This window comes from Coenobita brevimanus, chromosome 103 (genome assembly GCF_032717465.1).
Source record: "Coenobita brevimanus isolate Jiangsu-jjx chromosome 103, ASM3271746v2, whole genome shotgun sequence".
Lineage (NCBI taxonomy): Eukaryota > Metazoa > Arthropoda > Malacostraca > Decapoda > Coenobitidae > Coenobita > Coenobita brevimanus.
In genome coordinates, this window is record NC_137056.1 from 37,999,313 (window position 1) to 38,019,648 (window position 20,336).

Genomic DNA, 20,336 nt, shown 5'->3' on the forward strand with positions numbered 1-20,336 from the left:
CGGACTTCTGGGGGGAGGCGTGGCGGGGGTTCCGCCGGCATAGATCATGGGTCCAGGGCGAGATGGGGCTCGGGCCTGTGCTAGAGGGTACAGGGCATTGCGGTTCCCAGGCTGCCGCTTCCGCCCAATAGAGAGGGGCCCGAACCTGGGAGTAGCGTCCCAGGAGGCTGCCCTATCAGTGGGTGTATAATGGCGGGATAGTTGCAGTGCCAAGACGCGCTTGGAGGGTGTCCCTGCAGCTGTCCTGGCAGGGTGCCCCGAGGCCACTACCACAGCCACTGGTAAGCTGGTGGGCTAGGGGTCCCAGATCCATTGCCTGGACCTGGGATTGTGCGGTGAGTGGGACCTGTGCTGTGTCTGTCCCCATTTATTAATACTGAAGATGACAAAACAAAAAAGGTTTCAAAGCAAGCCTGAGGACAGTAAATCACCCATGGGGATGAGGGTGGGTTCATGGAATGTGGGAAGTTTGAGGGGAAGAGCAGGGGAAGTCGTTGAGGCATTCAGTAGGAGGTGGGTGGACGTGGCGTGTTTGCAGGAAGTCCGGTACAGGGGTGGATCAGCCAGAAAGATTGTTGGGAAGGACTGTTGCTATAAGTTGTTTTGGCAGGGGAGGACAGACGGATATGGAGGTGTTGGTGTGATGGTTGCGGAAAAATGGGTGGAATATGTTATGAATGTTTTGAGAGTAAGCGATAGGATATTGGTTGTGAAAATTCTGTTGGGAAGAAAGATAGCTGTGATTATATCGGCATATGCTCCACAGGCAGGATTGGATGAATCAGAGAAAGATAGATTTTGGGATGATTTAATACGTGTAGTGGGTGGTATGCGGGATGATGAGATAGTGATTTTGGGAGGGGACTTAAATGGTCATGTAGGTGAAGCAGCCCAAGGTTATGAAGGAGTGCATGGGGGATGTGCATATGGTCTAAGGAATGCAGAAGGGGAAAGGATACTCGAGTTTGGGGAGGCAACGGACATGATTGTGTGCAACACATATTTTAGGAAAAGAGACAGTAGGTTAATTACGTATGAGTCTGGGGGAAATAGCAGTCAGATAGATTATTTTCTGGTTAGGAGGGCTGATAGGAGGTTAGTGAGGGATGTTAAAGTTATAGGAAGTGAGGAGTGTGTGCAGCAGCACAAACTATTGATTTGTGATATGGTGCTTAAAGAACAAATGATGAAAAAGAGGACTTATGTACCTAGGAGGAAAATATGGAAGCTGAAAAACCAAGTAGTAAGGGATGCCTTCTATAGCGAGCTGAGGAGAGTGGTGGCTGAACAGGGAGCTGTAGACAGAGGCGTTAATGAACAGTACAGAGCCCTCAAGAACAATTTCTTGAGAGTTACTGATGTAATATGCGGCTGGACAAGAGGACCACCAAGACATAAAGTAACTTGGTGGTGGGATGAGGGTGTAGAAGCTGCAATTAAGGAGAAAAGAAGGCTTTTCCGGGAATGGAAGAAGGGTGGTAGCAAAGAGGAATATTTGGCTGCCAAGCGTAGGGCTAGGAGAGAGGTATACAGGGCAAAGTCTGAGTCACAGAGACAATTACTTGATAACCTAAATCATGGGGAAAGGAAAAATATATTTAGGGTGGCAGGTCAGGTGAAGAGGGATAATCGGGATATCATAGGTGAGCAGTGTGTGAAGAATGATGAAGGAAGGGTAGTGGTGAACAGTGAGGATATTAAAGATGCATGGAGAGAGCATTATAACCGGTTGTTGAATGAGGAGTTTGACTGGGACAGGGAAGGTTTGGAGCCAGCAGATCCAGTGTCTGGCCCTTGGCCTTTGATTGATACTGCTACTGTGAGTGAGGCAATAGGCAGGATGAGGGTGGGGAAGGCAGCAGGTGTGTCTGGGTTGACTGCCGAAATGTTGAAGGCCTCAGGTGATATAGGGGTGAGTTTAGTCACTGACCTGATAAATAGGATTATTTATGAGTGTGTTGTCCCAGATGATTGGCTGAAGAGTGTAATTGTAAATGTGTATAAAGGGAAGGGTGATGCCCTGGAAAGAGGGAATTATAGAGGTATAAAGCTTTTAGATCAGATAATGAAGGTAATGGAGAGAGTTTTAGAAGGTATGATTAGAGAAAGAGTGAATATTGATGAGATGCAGTTTGGGTTTATGCCAGGTAGGGGGACCACTGATGCCATATTCATTGTTCGACAGCTTCAGGAAAAATATATTGGTAGGAGAAGGGATCTTTATTTTGTTTTTGTTGATTTGGAAAAGGCCTTTGACAGAGTCCCTAGAGAGGTGGTGAAGTGGGCAATGAGAAAGCTTGGCTTGGAGGAGTGGCTGGTTAGGGTGGTTATGGCCATGTATGGGGGTGCTCACACCCAGGTGAGAGTGAATGGAGATTTGAGTGATGAGTTTTCCGTGAATGTTGGTGTGCATCAGGGGTCAGTCTTGAGTCCCATGTTGTTTTTCATGGTACTTGAAGCCCTTTCACGTGACTTTAGAAATGGACTCCCGTGGGAGTTGTACGCTGATGATTTGGTGTTGATTGCACAGAATGAAAGGGAGGCGGAGGAAAGGTTAAGGAAGTGGAGAGATGGTATGGGGCAAAAGGGTTTAAGGGTAAATGCAGATAAAACAAAAGTGATGATATCTAGGGTTGGTGGCGGTACTGTCAAAGACGAGGGAGAGTGGCCATGTGCAGTTTGCCACAAGGGCGTGGGAAGTAATTCCATCTTGTGCGGTGTGTGTGATAAATGGGTGCATAAGAGATGTAGTGGTATCAGAGGTAGACTGCGAGATAATGCTGATTTTATGTGTACGGCGTGCCGGGGTGAGCAGGTGGAGATCGTCAGACGTGAAAGAATTGAACTTGCTGGTGAATCTCTTGAGTGTGTGGAAGAGTTTTGTTATTTAGGAGACATGTTGTGTGCTGGAGGTGGGGCTGGAGCTAGCTCTGTGGCTAGGGTGAGAAGTGGTTGGAAGAAGTTCAGGGAGCTCTTGCCTCTCCTGACATTGAGGGGGCTCTCCCTACGTGCTAAGGGGTCTTTGTATGCAGCGTGTGTTAGGAGTGTAATGCTGTATGGCAGTGAGACCTGGGCAGTGAAGGAGGAAGACATTCGCCGGCTCAGACATACAGAAATGACAATGATTAGGTGGATGTGCAGTGCGTCCCTGCGTCCAAGGCCTGGAGGGGCTGGGTTTACAATGGAAGAGTTGAGAGGTAGGATGGGACTGGAGTGTATTGGTGTTGTGATGAGGAGAGGTAGATTGAGGTGGTTTGGACATGTGGAGAGGATGGGGGATGATAGTTGGGTGAGGAAGGTGAGAAGTGTTAATATTGGGGGTGGGGTTATGAGGGGTAGACCGAGAAAGACATGGGACGAGGTCATTAAGTGTGACCTTAGGGTTAAGGGACTGAACAGGGAGGCTGCAATGGATCGTGCAGCATGGAGAGCCGCCATTAGGTGACCAAGGCCGACACATGCAAGCATGTTGGAGCCTTTAAAAACGAAAACGAAAACGATATATATATATATATATATATGTATGTATGTATGTATGTACGTATGTATTTACACACACACATATACAGTAATCACTCCAATATCCGACGTAATAGAGCCATAGGTAGGTCCGGATATTGGTTCTGTCCGGATATTGGGCCCCAGCTTATGGACTTGTACTTATGGACCTTAACTCGAGAAACACCTATACAACTCCCTCTGGACATGCATAGCACCTATTTAAGATCCAAATCACACTAATAAGGCACGTAAATGGCTGAAATAAATGCAAAAGAAACATAAAATGAGGGTTTAGAAGTATGTTCATACATTAATAAACATTCTGGTACTTATGGACCTAACCAAGCCTAACTCAGAAAAACACATTCCTACTGCACATGCATAGCTACTAACACCCTATTCACACCAATAAAGGACATTAAAGAGTGAAATGAGGTAAGTATAGTATGGAAAAAAGTACAGTATGAAACATTCTGCCTACTTACAGCAAGTCCCTGGCCACCACGATGAATAACTGCCTCCTCACAGACTCTGACAGTAAGAAGGATTTCTTGAAGCACTTGCGGTACACTGTTCCTGAAGTCTTGCACTGAACTTAGTCAATCACACACAGAAGTCCGTTCTCTTCACAGTGTGCACTCTTATTTAAATAATGCTCCATTGTAACTTACTAAGTGTTGCACTTTAACTTTTCCCATTCATATAATTTTCCAAAGCCAAAACAAACAAGTCTATTTACGTTAAATTTTTTTTCTACTGAGTCTTTTCTCTCACAGCTTTAAATCCTTAACACAACACACTGTTTTTTTCACTGCACAACACTCTAAATTCCCGTGTGGTCTAGTGGAGAAGTTCTTGCTGTTTATTCACTGTCAGAGTCCGAGAGTATCACTGGCAGGCGACCTAGGGGTGCATCACTGGGTCGTGGTGATGGCGTACCCAATTCAGACGACTCTGAAGACAGCCGCAAACTCACGTCGAGCGGTGACTCCACCGTGGCTGATGTGCTGGGCTGTGGCTTGGAGCATGAGGGCCTGTCTTGGGGAGGCAACGGAGTGGAGCCAGGGCTGGGCACAGCGGGGGTCACGGGCCTGAAAAAACTGTCAATGGTTGATTGACGCAATGACCGACGATTCTGACAATTGATAATGCGCTGCCTGTAAGCACGCACTTTCTCCACGAGTCCCAAGGGCCCCATCTCCCTGTCGCAGTCCGGGTGTTCCAGGTAGTCTAGGACGAACTCTAGATGTTCCCGGAGTGCGCTCAGCTTGGGGATGGCTGGAGTAGTGTCCTGCTGAGAGGAGTCCGCATCATTGTCGCCTTCATCGTCGGAATCTTCAAGTTTGGTACTGACGCCTGCAACCGAAGACGCGATCTCAATATCTGACAACGTCTGATACCCAGGATCGCCCTCGTCGTCATCCAACCACTCACGAACATCGTTCACATCTACATCGTCGCCGTGTGTACGTAGCTGTACATGGAAGTCATCCACGTCAAATCTTAGAAAATTGTACTCCACATCCGTTCCGAGAAGCAGACGAGACCAACCATTTTCCAGAGTCTTCACAGGGACTTCCTTCCACGCACTAGCCCAGTTGTACAGCGCAGACTTGATGATGTAGCGGCGAAGGTTTTCCAAAGTCCGCTTGCCTCGTGTGTCCCGTCCCTCCCTGCGCTCGTCCTCGTCCTCGAGAACAACCATCACCTCATCCAGGAACTTCCGACGGTAGAGGCGCTTTGTTGCCACGATCACTCCTTGGTCCATTGGTTGGATGAGAGCAGTCGTATTAGGTGGCAGAAACATGCACTTAATATGGCCATTTTCAGCCACCAAGTCCTTGTCGCACGGGTGGGCAGGTGCATTGTCGAGGAGAAGGAGGGCCTTTACCTGGTCGCGCGGGATTCCCAGTGTCTTCGTCTGGTAATGGATGACCTCCTTGACGAAGTGACAGTGAAACCAGTCTTTGAAGATCACAGCTGTGAACCATGCCTTCAAAGAATGGTACCAGACGACAGGAAGGACATCCATCACCCCATGAAGGCACCGAGGCTGCTTTGTGCGGCCAACAACAACGGGCTTAAGCTGGTGCATGCCGTTAGCATTGGCACAACACAAAGCAGATATCCGTTCCTTGGAAAGCTTGCGGCCAGGTACACGCTTCTCCGTCTCCTCGGCTAGAGTGTTCGTTGGCAGCGAGCGATAGAATAGGCCAGTTTCGTCAGCGTTGTAGACTTGACCAAGAGTTAGGCCCTCCCTGTCGATCAAGCCCTTCACCTTGTGCCGAAACTCGTCAACTCCATCCTCGTTAGCGTCCAATACTTCGTCATGTGCTTTACGGCTGGTAAGGCCATGCCGCAACTTGAATGCAAAGAGCCAACCCTCGGATGCCTTGAAGTCTAGGGCGTCGTGAAGCCTGGCGAACTTCTCAGCACCAGCCTTCAGCTCCGTTCCACTTACCATCACACCAGCAGCACGTTGTTGTTGATACCAAATCAACGTGGATCGGTTGATTTCTGCAAACTTGGGGGTAAACATAACCTTCCTTTCCATGTTGCGTTTGCTTCTCGATGAGAAGTCAGCCGTGTACTGCATGAGTTTGTCTCGGGATCTCTTGATATCGAACAAAGTAGACTGGGCCAGGTTAAACTCATCTACTTTCTCCAATATCTGCCGCTTCTTTTCCAGAGTCAACACCACTCTCTTCCTTTTCTCAGGTGGCGCGGCCATCATCACACACACTAAGAGGAGGTCCGAGAGCAACAGGAGGCCCTCCAGCAGGTAAGGCACCACCACAAAAGCGATCACGTGGGCAGCCAAAACGACGAGCGTGCACTCGCGGCGAGAGACAGGTGGAAAGTGGGGAGGATGCAGCGGCGCTCTATCAGACGTCAGAGGAATGATGCACCACAACGATGCTCTCACACGCCGCGCGCGGCAAGTTCAAATTACGGGTGGGAAAAAATCTTTTTTTTTTTTTTTTTTTGACCATTTTGGGAATATTGGATCTCAGGACGATTATGTCCAGGTAGTGGGGATGTTCGGTTATTGGGCGTCCGGATATTAGAGTGATTACTGTACTGTATATACAAGCAGACCCCGATATACGATACCTCTACATGTGATGCCCCAGATTAGCGACGGGAGTAGAAATACCACCCAAACCCGCTCAGTGATGGCAAAATCCCAGTTTAACGATGGGTTTTGATTTTTTTTTTTTACTGATTTTGATTATATTTGAGACTTTAATTTTGTGTTTAGGTTAATCTATATACTGTTTTCAGACTTAGATTAATGTGTTTTAGTCATAGGTGGGGTGAACATTGAAATTCTGGGGTACAGTAGAGTTTACAGTACTAAGTTTGATTTTCCCAAACTCATATTTGATGATTTTCAGATTTATTTTTGGGTTTAGGTGAGTACTAAACTGCTTTTAGGCTTAGTTTTGCTTGTTCTAAACCTATTTGGGGGTTTAGGTTAGCTAGAAACTTGTTTTTGGACTCATCTGGGTGGGTTTATTACTTGGCTGGGGGGAAAACCCAAAGCTTAAAAACACATCCCTATACTTTACATGTTAAAGCTACCCCAAGATATGAGACCCCGCTTAGCGGTGGCTTTTTTCTTAACCAATTGCATCATTAAACTGGGGTATTCCTGTGTGTGTGTGTGTGTGTGTGTGTGTGTGTGTGTGTGTATATATATAAATATATACACAGTAATACCTTGATATACGATACCCCCAGATGCGATACCTCGGCTTAACCCCTTAACTGCAGGGCGTCACTTTTGTGATGCTCGGGAGCAAGGGATCATACCGCGGGGCGTCACTTTTGTGATTCTGTGTTATTTTGAATTTGCCTGGGCTTTCAAGTAGTGGCTTGTATCATCTATTAGTACTACCAGTGTCCAGCTATACTCAGTTCTGCTAATGTCACCTGTACTCCCATCCACTGTTGACAATTTAGCCATTTTTCTCCTGTCCTTGACTGCCCCTCTCCTTACCTCCCCTCCATTACCCTCTCCTCCTGCCTGACCAGCTGCGCTGCGCTACACAAATCCTGGATGGATTTTTCCACTCATTTTATCCATTGAAATGTGCCCTTTGCCCTATTCTTATACAAAATAATATATAAAAGAAAGAGAAAAGGTAACTGATACTGCCATACATCTGGAATGGGCTAATTATCACCTGGCAACACCTCACATGCACTCGTTCACTAATTTTCCCAGCTTATTTCCCCTTGAAATATGCCGTATGACCTGTTCTCGTTTTCGTTTTTAAAGGCTCCAACATGCTTGCATGTGTCGGCCTTGGTCACCTAATGGCGGCTCTCCACGCTGCACGATCCATTGCAGCCTCCCTGTTCAGTCCCTTAACCCTAAGGTCACACTTAATGACTTCGTCCCATGTCTTTCTCGGTCTACCCCTCATAACCCCACCCTCAATATTAACACTTCTCACCTTCCTCACCCAATTATCATCCCCCATCCTCTCCACATGTCCAAACCACCTCAATCTACCTCTCCTCATCACAACACCAATACAGTCAACCCTTGGCTATCACGAGTAACTGGTACCCTAGGCGACCCGCCATAGCCAAAATCGCGATAGCCATACTTAAGAACTAATGGGAAAAATTCTAATTGGTTCCCCGACCTCCAACTTTACCCCAGCCTTACCCTATTTTCACATCTCCTTCACTAAAATACCTGGGATTACAAACCAATGCTGCAAATTAACAACAGTACAGTACATAAAGGTTATAAATAAAACAGAATTAACTGTAATAAGCCATTTTACTTAACATTTTTGGAGAGGATGAGGGGCTTGGGTGGGTTGAAGGGGTTCCGAGGCTGGGGTGGAGTATTACTGGCCACCCCTCCGACGTTCTATCTCGTCTAGGAATTGATCAGCTTCATCAGGAGTCTGGAAGGGACCCTGAGCATAAGGCAGGTTCTTCCTCTTCCTCACTTGCCGTCCTGGGTTAGTCGCGTTACGTGCACCAATGGTAGGAGGGTTGGATGGGGTATTGGTGGCCATTGTGGTTGAACAATAGGTCTTCACGGCTATAGCTGCTGTCGACTGGTAACGCTGACTCTCTCTGAACCTTGGCAGGAAGGATGGGTAGCTGTAACCATGTCTTGGGCCAATCAGCGCTCGGGTAGCCTGTGACGTCGCGCCAATCACGGCGCGAGTATACGCATGGGGGGAGCCCGTGCGATTTGAATGTTTCTGGCCGACCATCGTCCGCGATAGCAGTATTTGAGGTCGCAATAAAGGTAATCGTGTTGCATTTCGCCTGTCCGTGATAGCCATGAAACGCGATAGCAAAACCCGTGATAGCCAAGGGTTGACTGTACACTCCAGTCCCATCCTACCTCTCAACTCTTCCATTGTAAACCCAGCCCCTCTCATGATAAAAATATATATAAGAAAGGAAGGGAGACGCCTAAGCGATATTTACATTCACCTGGAACTACCTAATTAATTATGTATTATCTAGATTTCCTGCCAATCATTTCATAGCATATATATTAGCAGCTGTCACCACGCTGTCATTGTCAACCCTTCACTGCCCCTAGGCCACAGCATTCAGTTTACTGTCGTCTTTCAAGGTGAAACCACGTCGGATTCGCACCTGTCCAATTCCGCAGCTTATTAGCCCTATGCAAAGGGCCCTGTGACCTCTACCCCTACTAAACATCATGTGTAGGGGTAAAGGGCTAAGTGACTCAGCTGTGGAACATGAACTAGCTGATTTATCACTGATAATGATGGACAGTGCCTACGATCTTTCTGGTGACTCTAAAACAGTGCCAGTGGAAATGTAAATAATGAGTAAACAGCAAGTGAAAGCAATGAATGTAAATTAACTGAACGGTGGAAAATAGTTTTATAAGTTACTGCAAGTGACAGTGCATAACATACTGTAAATAAAATAGAAATGTAAATACAGGTCTCCCTTGTTTTACGACTGGTATGCGTTCCTAGAAAGGCAATCGTAAACTGAAATATCGTAAAGTGAAATTAAGGTTTAATGGGAAAAATAGAGATGTGTTCCTGGACTCATGTATAAGGAACCCAAGACCCATACAAGTGATCTAATATGCAATAATAATGATGATGTTTTATGTATTGTAGTGCATCTGAATCACATATGTATGTACATTTGCAAACATAAAGACATGAAATAGCAAAAACAACATGAAATACAGCTGTACTGTACTGTAATGTACTGTTATGTACCCTCCTACTGTACTGTAGCTCCGTCCACCCTTAGTCGGTCCCCCCCGAGACTGGAGGATGTAATGCCTTAATGTCTCCTCCGATGCCAGGAGACATCCTGGGCCAAAGCCCATCACTCGTCAACACAGGAGGTGGAGAGAGAGGAAGCAGGGGTGGTGTAGGTTTGAGTGGCAGGGGTGCATGAATCAGGAGAATGAGAGGTGGTGGAGGTGGAGGTTTGGACAGGTATGCCATGCAACTCTCAGCTGATCTGCCTGTGAGCACGGGATTTCCACATGTCCAATCGTAAATGCGAGGGAGCTCAATTGTAAAATGAACACTTGGTACTAAAGAATAAGGATCGTAAAGGCAAAATATCGTAAAACGATACAGCGTAAAACAAGGGAGACCTGTAATGTAAATAAAATAGAGAATGTAAACAGAAATGTAAATAAGTAGGAATATAAGAATACGAGTATATATACTAGGAGTAATAAAAGTGAAAGTTTCACTCTAGCATGTATGAATATTGGGAGTAATGAAAGTGAAAGTGACAGCCTCGCTCTCTACGCTAGTATACAGAACGAGAAAGTGAATGCCTAGAGTGAAAATAAACTACTCCTACTGAAAAAAACATATAGATAAATATTGAATATATAAATAAGTGTAATAAAGTACTAGGAATATAAAGTGTGAATGTGTTTATAAATAATCAATGACAGCTCCGCCTCAGAATACCATCGGAGAACCAGCACGGGAGGCAAGCTCGTATGCGCTCGTAATTTACATTGCTTTCACAGTTTTTTTTTTTGGAATATGGATTCCAAACTACTTGAAATTCATAGAATAGTGTTTGTAGTTATAATATCAGGCAGTGGTAACCATATTATGGGGTATCAGGAAGTGTAAAGTGGAGACTTCATTACCCAACTTCAGAAGTCTCCACAAGTCCTATGGTAGAAGACGAAGGCTCAGCAAACATCCCAGGAGAAAGCTGAAGGTATGTGCCATATGTGCATAAAATTATAATATTCTAGGACTAATAACTGATTTTTGGCAAATATTTTTTAAAAGTCAGTTAGAGCGCGAATATCCTCGCGGGTCGCGCACGGAGCGCAAAAACATCCCCACGGTGTAGGGGTTAACGATGGGGGTAGAAATTGCACCATACCCCTCTTAACGATGGCCAAACCCTGGCTTACAGATGAGTTTTGATTTTTCTTACTGAATTTGATGATAATTTAGACTATAATTGTGTGTTTAGGTTGATTTATAAACTGCTTTTAGACTTAAATTAATGTGTTTTAGCCACAGGTGGGGTGAACATTGTCATTTTGGGGTACAGTTTACTAAGCTTGATTTTTTCCTGACTTATATTTGACGATATTCAGATTATATTTGTTGGTTTAGGTGAGTTATTTACAGGTGTTAGGCTTAGGTTAGCTTCCCCTGACAGCTGCTAGGCCATTTTGATTGCCTTTAAACCGGTTTTTGGGCTCATCTGGGTGGGTTTTGGACTTGGTTTGGGGGGAAACCCAAGGCCTGTAAACGGTCCACATTGAAATTTTTCATTCATTCATTCATTGCCAGATGCCATGTATCCCAGACGGGGTGGCCAAGGGCTTAGAGTTAATTGTTTTACAGGGAGGGGCACTAATCCTCCACCAACCCCGCTTGACATGTAGGGATGCCAACAGCATCTGGTGTTCCCAGGCGGTCACCCATCCAAGTACTAACCAGACCCAACGTTGCTTAACTTCACTGATCGGACGGGAAGCGGTGTACTCAACGTGGTATGGCCGTTAAAATTACCCCGATATGAGATATCCCGCCTAACGATGGGGTTTTACCTAGCCAATTAGATCGTTAAATTGGTGTACGCCTGTATATATATACTGTATATGTTTATATGTATATATATATATATATATATATATACAAGCAATCCCCGTAATATCCAGACGCCCAATTTCCGGACATCCCCACTTACTGGACATTTTCGTCCCAGGATCCAATATTCCCAAAATGGGCCAAATACCGCAAAAAATTGGTAAAAATCCGATTTTTTCCCACTCGTAATTTGAACTTGGCACGCAGGCCAGCTGTGTTTTGGTGCGTCATTCCGCCGCCGTCCACTAGAGCACCCCTGCATCCTCCCCACTTACCGCCTGTCTCTCGTTGTGTGTGCATGCTCGTCATCATGGCTGCCCACGTGCTTGCTTTCGTGGTGGTGCCTTACCTGCTGCAGGCTCTCCTGCTGCTCTCGTGCCTCTTCTTCGTGTGTGTGATGATGGCCCCGCCGCCTGAGAAGAGGAAGAGAGTGGTTTTGACTCTGGAGAAGAAGAGGGAGATATTGGACAAGGTGGATGCGGGATGGTCTTCCTCACGCATCCTTCGTGAATTCAACCTGTCCCGATCTACTTTGTTTGATATCAAGAGATCCTGAGACAAACTCATGCAGTACACAGCTGACTTCTCGCTGAAAAGCAAACGCAACGTGGAGAGGAAGGTGATGTTTACTCCCAAGTATGCTGAAGTCGACCGCTCCACGTCGATTTGGTATTGACAGCAACGTGCTGCTGGTGTGCTGGTGCATGGCACGGAGCTGAAGGCTGCTGCTGAAAAGTTCGCAAGGCTTCACGACGCCTGAGACTTCAAGGCATCCAAGGGTTGGCTCTTCGTGTTCAAGGTACGACATGGCCTTACCAACCGTAAGTCTCATGGCGAAGCTTTGGACGCCAACGAGGATGGCGTAGATGAAGGGAGGGCCTTACTCTCGGTCAAGTCTACATCGCTGATGAAACTAGTTTATTCTATTGCTCTTTGCCTACGAACACTCTAGCTGAGGAGACGGAGAAGCGTGTAACTGGCTGCAAGCTCTTCAAGCAACGGATATCTGCTTTGTATTGTGCCAATGCTAACGGCATGCACTGGCTTAAGCCCGTTATTGTTGGCTGTGCAAAGCAGCCTCGGTGTCTTTGTGGGGTGGTGAATGTCCTTCCTGTCGTCTGGTACCATTCCTTCAAGGCATGGTTCACTGCCCACATCTTCAAAGACTGGTTCCACTGCCATTTCGTCAAGGAGGTCATCCATTACCAGACGGAGAAACTGGGAATCCCACCGACCAGGTAAAGGCCCTCCTTCTCCTCTACAATGCACCTGCTCACCCGTGCGACAAGGACTTGATGGCTGAGAATGGACGCATTAGGTGCATGTTTCTGCCACCTAATACTACTGCTCTCATCCACCCAATGGACCAAGGAGTGATCGTGGCAATGAAGAGGCTGTACCGAAGGAAGTTCCTGGACGAGGTAATGGTTGTTCTCGAGGACGAGGACAAGTGCAGGGAGGGACAGGACACACGAGGCCAGCGGACTTTGGAAAACCTTCGCCGCCACAACATCAAGTCTGCCATCTACAACTGGGCCAGTGCATGGAAGGAAGTCCCTGTCAAGACTCTAGAAAATGGTTGGTCTCGTCTGCTTCTCAGAACGGATGTGGAGCACGATTTCCTAGGTTTTGACGTGGATGACTTCCATGAACGTCTACGTGTGCATGGGGACGATGTTGATGTGGACGAAGTGCGTGAGTGGTTGGATGACGTGAGTGCTTGGATGACGACCATGTCTGATATCGAGATCGCATCTTGAGTTGCAGGTGTCAGTACCCAGCTTGAAGATTCCGACGAGGACGGTGACGATGATGTGGACTCCTCTCAGCATGACACTACTCCAGCCATCCCCAAGCTGAGCGCACTCCGGGAACACCTAGAGTTCGTTCTGGACTACCTGGAGCACCTGGACTGCGACAGAGAGATGGGGTCCTTGGGACTTGTGGAGAAAGTGCGCGCTTTCAGCCAGTGCATCATTAATCGTCAAAATCGTCGTTACTTGTGTCAATCAACCATTGACAGCTTTTTCAGGCCTGTGACCCCCACTGTGCCCAGCCCTGGCTCCACTCCATTACCTCTCCAAGACAGGCCCTCATGCTCCGAGCCACAGCCCAGCACATCAGGCACGGTGGAGTCACCACTCGACGTGAGTTTGCGCCTCTCTTCAGAGTCATCTGCAGTGGGTACTCCATCACCACGACCCAGCGATGCACCCCTAGGTCACCTGCAACAGCTACTCGCAGACGCTGACAGTGATTAAACGCCAAGAACTTCTCCACTAGACCACACGGGAATTTACAGTGTTGTGCAATGAAAAAAAACAGTGCATAGTGTTAAGAAATTAGAATTCTGAGTGAAAAGACAAAGATTTAATAGACTTTCAATGTAACGTAAATTAACTTGGGGGAGGCGGTGGCTGAATCGGTAGAGAGGCGGCTTGCAGTCCTAATAGATCCAGGATCCCGGCTGGGGCAGGGAACAGTTTAAGGATTTGAATATCCTAAAAAACAGACTTTCCTGATCTACCAGATGACCCGCCGACATGTAAAAGTACCCCCGCTAATACCAGTACACCTGTCCTGTATGAGATAGCCCTAGCATGTATTCAATATGGACGGTGGGTGTTAGCACCGAAGTGGTGACATGTGGAGGTGTAGGAGGACTACTGGGCCTTGGGATAGGCCACTGCCCCCAAGAAATAGGCCCTGAGCCTTTGCCCAGAGTCAGACACGGAAAAAAAACAAAAAAAACGAGTGTGTTATGTTTAGAAAATGGATTTATGAGTGGAAAGACTTTAAGTGCAGAGTGCAACACTTATTTCATTAAGGTACAATGGAGCGCAAGTAAGACAAGAGTGCACAGCGTTAAGAGAATGGAATTCTGAGTGCAAATGACTAAGTTCAGTGCAAGCCTTCATGTACAGTGTACTGCAAGTGCTTCAGGAACTCCTTCTTACTGTCAGAGTTGAGAAGAGGCGGGTTATTCATCGAGATGGCCAGGGACTTGCTGTAAGTACCCAGAATATTTCATATTGTACTGTATTTTCCATACTCTACTTACCTCTAACACCTCATTTCACTCTTTTATGTCCCTTATTGGTGTGAATAGGGTCTTAGGTGCTATGCATGTGCAGTAGGGAGGTGTTTTTCTGAGTTAGGCAAGGTTAGGGTCCATATTACCAGTCCAGGAGCCAAGGACTTGTTGTAAGTACCCACAATGTTTAATATTGTATAAACTCACAATGTTTAATATTGTATAAACTCATCTCTAAAACCTCATTTTATGGTTCTTTTGCATTTATTTCAGTCTTTTATGTCCCTTATTGGTGTGATTTGGGTCTTAAATAGGTGCTATGCATGTCCAGAGGGAGCTGTATAGGTGTTTTTCTGAGTTAGGGTCCATAAGTACAAGTCCAGGAGGCTGGGGCCCACTATCCGGACGGGACCACTTTCTGGACATGCCTTTGGCTCTGTTACATCGGATAGTGGAGGGATTACTTATACATATATATATATATATATATATATATATACAGTAATCCCTGGATTATCCGACGTAATAGAGCCATTGGTACATCCAGATACAGACAAAATCCAGATACGGAACAATACCCCCCCCTACCTATACCCTACCTATATGTACAGTACCCCTCCTAACTGTGGCATCAAAACATGCATAGGAATATCCAATACAGTAAAACTTCCTTAAGTCGGCATAACAGGGGCTGAGGCTGCCAACTTAGGTGAACTGCTGACTTATGAGAATCACCTCTTCCCCCTCCCCCAATAAAAGCATCTAAGATCACTTACCATGTTTGCATACATGGTAGCCTCTCAGATGCTCCCTTGGTACCATACAGAGTGACATGATGGCAGGATACAGGATCAGTACACTTGAAAAGTGTGCAACACTTTTTCAGTCACAAGCAAATGGGAGAGACCCGTCATGGGTGGTGGTGACTGGGGAAAGACTGAGATCCACGTGATTCGTGGAACGGAGGCTCAGTATGTATATACCACCTAAGTTGGTATATTGCCCCAGCCAACAACCAATGTCCCAACTTAATTTTCACTTCTACAAGTTTGAACGGGATACCCTGACGCATCATGCCTCATGTGATGATGAGTTTGGGTTGTTATTAGTTGGCATTTTGCTGACTTAGGATCAATTGTGCTGACTATTTCCTTGCTATGTGGTCAATTTTTGAAAATGATTTTTTGAATGAATATTTTGGAGCTGCGCCTATTTTAATATACTGTAATCCCGACTTAACGAAATGCTGACTAAGGAAGGTTTTACTGTATAATGCTTGACACTGTGAAAACAATGGATAAATAACAAAAATCCTATATGTACAATATCCCTCCTAACTTTTTTTTTTTTTAATGTGAGGGAGAAGGAACCAAAGGCCATGAGCCCGCAATAACAGTTCCCTCCAAGAGAAAAACAAAATACAATAGAGAGCCAAATTCAAGAACCGATCATTTCGAGATGCCTGGATGCACTGCATTTGAAAGACTGGAGATCATAGGCAGCAGGAAATACAGACAGAGGGAGACAGTTCCAGAGTTGACCTGTTGCATAACTGTGCAGTATTCTTTGGTTGTTCAGTTATTTAGAAATAAAAACTTACATGGGAATATCCAATATAAGGCTAGACACTAAGAAAATAATGCATAAACAACAAAAATCCACAACTACCCAACCTCCTAACTGTGGCAGTGTTCTTTGATCTTTCACATATTTAGACATCAATACACACATGGGAATATCCAATATTAGGCTAGACACTAAGAAAACAATGCATAAACAACAAAGCTCCACAAATAAATAAATGACGACGAAGGTTGCAAAAAGAATTTTAATAAAGTACAAGTAATCCATCTAATATCCGAACGCCCACTATCCGAACATCCCCACTAACCGGACATAATCGTCCCAGGATCCAATATTCCCAAAATGGTCCGAAAACCGCAAAAAATTCGAAGAAAAAAAAAAAAAAAAAAAAAAATTCCCGCCCGTAATTTGAACTTGGCACAAGGGGCGTGGGACAGCTTTGTTGTGGCGCGTCATTCCTCCAACGTCCGCTAGAGCGCCCCTGCATCCTCCCCACTTTCCGCCTGTCTCTCGTCACGAGTGAACGTGCGTCGTCATGGCTGCCCACGTGCTCGCTTTTGTGGTGGTGCCTTACCTGCTGCAGGCACTCCTGCTGCTCTCGTGCCTCTCCTTCATGTGTGTGATGATGGCCCCGCTGCCTGAGAAGAGGAAGAGAGTGGTGTTGACTCTGGAGAAGAAGCGGGAGATATTGGAGAAAGTAGATGCGGGGTGGTCTTCTTGACGCATCATCTGCGAGTTTAACCTGGCCCGATCTACTTTGTTTGATATTAAGAGATCCCAAAACAAACTCATGCAGTACACGGCTGACTTCTCGTCGAGAAGCAAATGCAATGTGGAGAGGAAGGTGATGTTTACTCCCAAGTTTGCTGAAGTCGACCGCTCCACGTTGATTGGTATCGACAGCAACGTGCTGCTAGTGTAATGGTACGTGGTTCGGAGCTGAAGGCTGCTGCTGAGAAGTTCGCCAGGCTTCACGACGCCCTAGACTTCAAGGCATCCGAGGGTTGGCTCTTCGCATTTAAGTTACGGCATGGCCTTACCAACCGTAAGGCTCGTGGCGAAGCTTTGGACGGTAACGAGGATGGAGTTGACGAGTTTCGGCACAAGGTGAAGGGCTTGATCAACAGGGAGGGCCTCACTTTCGGTCAAGTCTACAACACTGACGAAACTGGCCTATTCTATCGCTCTTTGCCAACGAACACTCTAGCCGAGGAGACGGAGAAGCGTGTACCTGGCCGCAAGCTCTCCAAGGAACGGATATCTGCTTTGTGTTGTGCCAATGCTAACGGCATGCACTGGCTTAAGCCCGTTATTGTTGACTGTGCAAAGCAGCCTCGGTGTCTTCGTGGGGTGATGGATGTCCTTCCTGTCGTCTGGTACCGTTCTTTGAAGGCATGGTTCACAGCCCAGATCTTTAAAGACTGGTTCCACCGCCATTTCGTCAAGGTCATACATTACCAGACGGAGAAACTGGGAATCCCACCGACCAGGTAAAGCCCCTCCTTCTCCTCAACAGTGCACCTGCTCACCTGTGCGACAAGGACTTGGTGGCTGAGAATGGCCGCATTAGGTGCATGTTTCTGCCACCTAATAACGACTGCTGTCATCCAACCAATGGACCAAGGAGTGATCGTGGCAACGAAGCGCCTATACTGCCGGAAGTTCCTGGACGAGGTGATGGTTGTTCTCGAGGACGAGGACGAGCGCAGGGAAGGACAGGACATGCGAGGCCAGCGGACTTTGGAAAACCTTTGCCGCTACAACAAGAAGTCTGCAATCTACAACTGGGCCAGTGCATGGAAGGAAATCCCTGTCAAGACTCTAGAAAATGGTTGGTCTCGTCTGCTTCTCGAAACGGATGTGGAGTACGATTTCCTAGGTTTTGACGTGGATGACTTCCATGCACGTCTACGTATGCACGACGACGATGTTGATGTGGACGACGTGTGTGAGTGGTTGGATGACGACAAAGGCGATCCTGGGTATCAGACCCTGTCTGATATCAAGATCGCATCTTCAGTTGCAGGTGTCAGTACCCAGCTTGAAGATTCCAACGAGGACGGCGACAATGATGTGGACTCCTCTTAGCATGGCACAACTCCAGCCATCCCCAAGCTGAGCGCACTCCGGGAACTCCTAGAGTTCGTTCTGGACTACCTGGAACACTCGGAATGCGACAGGGAGATGGGGCCCTTGGGACATGTGGAGGAAGTGTGTGCTTTCAGGTGGCGCATCATAAATCGTCAGAATTGTCGTTCCTTGTGTCAATCAACCATTGACAGCTTTTTCAGGCCCGTGACCCCCGCTGTGCCCAGCCCTGGCTCCACTCCGTTGCCTCCCCAAGACAGGCCCTCATGCCCCGAGCAACAGCCCAGCACATCAGCCACGGTGGAGTCACCGCTCAACATGAGTTTGCATCTGTCTTCAGAGTCGTCTGCAGTGGGTATGCCATCACCACGACCGAGCAACGCACCCCTAGGTCACCTCCCTGTGCTACTCTTAGACTCTGACAGTGATTAGACGCCAAGAACTTCTCCACTAGACCACACGGGAATTTACGGTGTTGTGCAATGAAAAAAACAGTGCATTGTGTTAAGGATTTACAGTTGTGAGTGAAAAGACAAACAATTTTTAGACTAAATTTAACGTAAATTAACTTGTGTGTTGTTGGTTTAGAAAATGGTTATATGAGTGGAAAGACTTAAAGTGCAGAATGCAACACTTATTAAGTTACAATGAAACATAAGTTAGACAAGAGTGCGCACTGTGAAGAGAATGGACTTCTGAGTGCGAATGACTAAGTTCAGTGCAAGACTTCATGAACAGTGTACTGCAAGTGCTTCAGGAAATTCTTCTTACTGTCAGAGTCTGAGAGGAGGCAGTTATTCATCGAGATGGCCATGGACTTGTTGTAAGTAGGCAGAATGTTTCATACTGTACTCTACTGTATTTTCCATACTATACTTATCTCAAACACCTCATTTCACTCTTTTATGTCCCTTATTGGTGTGAATATGTAGTGTCTTAGGTGCTATGCATGTGCAGTAGGGAGGTGTTTTTCTGAGTTAGGCTAGGTTAGGGTCCATAACTACCAGTCCAGGAGCCAGGGACTTGTAAGTACCCAGAATGTTGAATATTGTATGAACCTTCCTCAAAAACCTCATTTTATGCTTCTTTTGCATTTATTTCAGTCTTTTATGTCCCTTATTGGTGTGATTCGGGTCTTAACCCTATTCGGTGCAACCCTTGGCGATTTCCCACACTTACGACCCTAGTATCGAGAAAAGAATCTTGAGTAATATTATTGGTTTGACGAAGTGAAAGGAACGCATTCGGACACGTCGGCGCCGTTGCAAGGCAAGCGCCGCCAAACATATCGTACCGCACCCGCGCGCACTGAAACACACACACACACATACACACGTTTAACTATTATCAAATTTAAAATTAATGTAAATATCAAATGATAAAATATTTTACCATTCACCAACGCTTATCATGTTTGCCATATATCAAAGCTGTAGGCTATATTTTCAGTCTGAGGGCTGCAGTATCAATAAACCGTTTACTGTTGTCTCTCACACACACACCGTCCATAACATGGAAGTTGATAGCTTACACATCTTCCTCATCATCATCACCACCCTTCCTCCCTCACACTCACCACCTCCCATCTTCCTCACCACCACCTTCCCTCCCTCCATCACCCTCACACTCACCACTATATTCCCTTCTACCATACTCTCCGTCTCACTACCACCGTTTTTTCTCACCACCATCTCTCTCTCACTCGCCACCGCTAATACTCTCTCTTTCTTCCTCACCTTCATAACTCCTAAACCCACTTTCAGTGGATTTACTACTAGGTAGACTAGTTGATGGAGAGGTAGCTATTAGTCAAGGAAATCTAATAATGTAAGCATGTAAATAATACCTGGTTATACATGCGAGTATTTTTTTTTATGCAAGAAAGAAGGCACCAAAGGGCAGGACCTGCAAATTGCTCCCTCCAAGAAAAAAACGACAGCAGAGCCAAATTCAAGATCAGTTCCTTTCGAGATGCCTGGACACACTGTGTATGAAAGACTGGAGACCGTAGG

The 20,336-nt window shown here is 46.3% G+C and overlaps 1 protein-coding gene and 1 non-coding gene across 3 annotated transcripts in view; both read right to left on the reverse strand.

Annotated features, from left to right (window-relative positions):
- Nucleotides 1–20,336, reverse strand: part of LOC145415710 (calcium-dependent secretion activator-like) — a 495,031-nt gene that overhangs the window by 233,330 nt on the left and 241,365 nt on the right. The window lies entirely within an intron of this gene.
- LOC145415844 (5S ribosomal RNA) lies at nucleotides 11,417–11,535 on the reverse strand. Its single transcript, XR_013900150.1, has one exon. It is a non-coding gene; the product is annotated as a 5S ribosomal RNA (ribosomal RNA).